The sequence below is a fragment of the Arachis ipaensis genome, chromosome B8 (genome assembly GCF_059453495.1).
Source record: "Arachis ipaensis isolate K30076 ecotype BB chromosome B8, ASM5945349v1, whole genome shotgun sequence".
In the NCBI taxonomy this organism is placed as follows: Eukaryota; Viridiplantae; Streptophyta; class Magnoliopsida; order Fabales; family Fabaceae; genus Arachis; species Arachis ipaensis.
This window is the reverse complement of record NC_142443.1, coordinates 95686518-95689737: the sequence shown is the minus strand read 5'-3', so window position 1 is coordinate 95689737 and position 3220 is coordinate 95686518. Positions and strand designations below refer to the sequence as shown.

At 35.6% G+C, this 3220-nt stretch overlaps 1 non-coding gene across 1 annotated transcript; it reads right to left on the bottom strand.

Annotated features, from left to right (window-relative positions):
* Positions 1-2824: 2824 nt before the first annotated feature.
* On the bottom strand, positions 2825-2928 carry LOC148548905 (small nucleolar RNA R71). Its single transcript, XR_015898744.1, has one exon. It is a non-coding gene; the product is annotated as a small nucleolar RNA R71 (small nucleolar RNA).
* Positions 2929-3220: the final 292 nt, after the last annotated feature.

Sequence of the window (3220 nt, the reverse complement as noted above, 5' to 3'; positions counted from 1 at the left end):
TGGGATGACTGTGTCGAGCTTCAAACCCGCGAGTGTTGGGCGTAGTGACAGACACAAAAGGATCAATAGATCCTATTCCAACATGAGTGAGAACCGACAGATGATTAGCCATGCGGTGACAACGCATTTGGACCATTTTCACTGAGAGGATGGACGGTAGCCATTGACAACGGTGATCTCCCAACATACAGCTCACCATCGAAGGGTGTATGAATGATTTGATGAAGGCAATAGGAAAGCAGAGGTTCAGAAGCAACAAAGCATCTTCATACGCTTATCTGAAATCCCACCAATGAATTACATAAGTACTTCTATCTTATTTTCTGTTTTAATTATATTTCAATTATCAAAATCCCATAACCATTTGAATCCACCTGACTGAGATTTACAAGGATGACCATAGCTTGCTTCAAGCCGAAAATCTCCGTGGGATCGACCCTTACTCATGTAAGGTATTACTCGGACGACCCAGTGCACTTGCTAGTCAGCTGCATGGAGCTGTGTGAAAAGTGTGCGATCACGATTCCATATACCAAGTTTTTGGCGCCGTTGCCGGGGATTGTTTGAGTTTGGACAACTGACGGTTCATCTTGTTGCTCAGATTAGGTAATTTTATTTTTAAGGTTTTTATTTTTAAAAAAATTCTCAAAAAAAAATTATTCTATGACTTCAGAATTTTTAAGAATGAATTCTAGAGTTTCATGATGATCTGTTGAAGTCTGGCTGGCTGTGAAGCCATGTCTAATCTTTTGGACCGAGGTTTTAACTTATCATCATAAGAGCTTGTTGATTTCTATCAATCTTGTTGTTGAATGTAATGATCTGCTAAAGCTTGGCTGGCTATTGGCCATGTCTAGTATTTTGGACCGAAGCTTTCACTGAAAGCTTGGCTGGCTAGTAAGCCATGTCTAATTCCTGGAGTGGAGCTTTAGACTAACATTGCATGATTCTTGGAATTCGTATTAAAAATTTTGAAATCCTTATCTTTCTTTTTCCAAATATTTCTCGTAAAATACAAAAAAATATTTTTAATAAAATCACAAAAAAAAATTTTAATTTATGTTTCTTTTTGGAGTCTAGTGTCACATTCTAAGTTTGGTGTCTTGCATGTTTTTAATTTTTTAATGTTCCTGTATTTTTTGAATATATGCATTAGGTTCTTCAATGATCTTCAAGTCGTTCTTGGTGATTTTATTGGGTCTGATCTTTAAATTCTCGTGTTTTGTGTCTTTTGTTATTTTTCATATGCATTTTCAAATTATTATTGTCCCTAGTATACAAACTTCTAAGTTTGGTGTCTTGCATGTCTTTGTTTTCCTGATAAATTTTCAAAAACGTGTTCTTGCATGCATTGTTTATTTAACCTTAGTTTTTCATGTTTAATTTCATTCTATTGTTTTTCTCTCTTATCATTAAAAATTCAAAAATATATCTTTCCAAGTCAATAGCACAGAGAATCGAAGATTCAGAACATGCAGCAGAGGAATTACATAGAAAAAGCTGGGCGTTCAAAATGCCCATTGAAGAAGGAAAACTGGCGTTTAAACGCTAGCCAGGGTACCTGGCTGGGCGTTTAATGCCAGGATAGCAGCAAGGAGGTAATTTTGTTTTCAATTCAAATCTCTTTCAATTTTGAAAGTTTTAAAACTAAATTTTCAAAATCTTATCTTTTTCACATCCTCTCTTATCAATCATATCTTTTTCAAAATCAAATCTTTTAAATTATTTTTCAATATTTTCGAAAATCCTTGCTACAATTAATGATTTGATTAAAAAATTTCAAGTTGTTACTTGCTTATTAAGAAAGATTTAATATTTGAATTTTAGAATCATATCTTTTAAATTTCTTGTTAGCCAAGTAATTAATTTCCAATCATATCATTAATTTAAAATCTTTTCAAATTGTTTTTCAATCATACCTTCTCAGTCACATCTTTTTCAAAATAATTTTCAATCATATCTCTTTGATTGCTAATTTCAAAATCACTTGACCACTTTCTCACTATTAATTTTTGAAAACCATCAACCACTTTTTCAAAATTCCTTTTAATTAATTTAAATTTTTAATTTTGTTTTCGAAAATTCTTCTTCCTTCTCACCTTTTTCTGTTTAAGGACTACACTCCTCCTCAATTAGCAATTCGGACTATCTCTTCTTCTTCATATGTTCGAATTCTTACCTACCTACCTCATCCCTCTGTTCCTATTTTCTCTGACACCTCAAGGAATCTCTATACTGTGACATAGAGGATTCCATAATTTCTTGTTCTCTTCTCTTTCATATGAGCAGAAACAAAGACAAAGGTATTCTTGTTGAAGCTGATCCTGAACCTGAAAGGACCTTGAAGAGGAAGCTAAGAGAAGCTAAAGCACAACTCTCTGGAGAGGATCTGACAGAAATTTTCGAAAAGGAAGAAGACATGGCAGCCGAAAATAACAACATTGCCAATAATACAAGGAAGATGCTTGGTGACTTCACTGCACCCTCTTCTGACTTCTGTGGAAGGAGCATCTCAATTCCTGCAATTGGAGCAAAAAACTTTGAGCTTAAGCCTCAATTAGTTTCTCTGATGCAGCAGAATTGCAAGTATCATGGACTTCCATTGGTAGATCCTCATCAGTTTCTAGCTGAATTCTTGCAAATCTGTGACACTGTCAAGACCAATGGGGTTGACCCTGAGGTTTACAGACTTATGCTTTTCCCCTTTGCAGTAAGAGACAGAGCTAGGACATGGTTGGACTCACAACCTAAAGAAAGCCTAAACTCTTGGGAAAAGCTAGTCAATGCCTTCTTGGCAAAGTTCTTTCTACCTCAAAAATTGAGTAAGCTTAGAGTGGAAGTCCAAACCTTCAGACAGAAAGAAGGCGAATCCTTCTATGAAGCTTGGGAAAGATACAAGCAATTGATCAGAAGATGTCCTCCTGGCATGCTTTCAGAATGGAGCATCATATGCATATTCTATGATGGTCTGTCTGAACTGTCTAAGATGTCATTGGACAACTTTGCTGGTGGATCTCTTCATCTGAAGAAGACGCCTGAAGAAGCCCAGGAACTCATTGAAATGGTTGCAAATAGCCAATTCATGTACACTTATGAAAGAAATCCTGTGAACAATGGGACAACTCAGAAGATAGGAGTTCTTGAGATTGATACTCTGAATGCCATATTGGCTCAGAACAAAATATTGACTCAGCAAGTCAATATGATTTCTTAGAGTCTG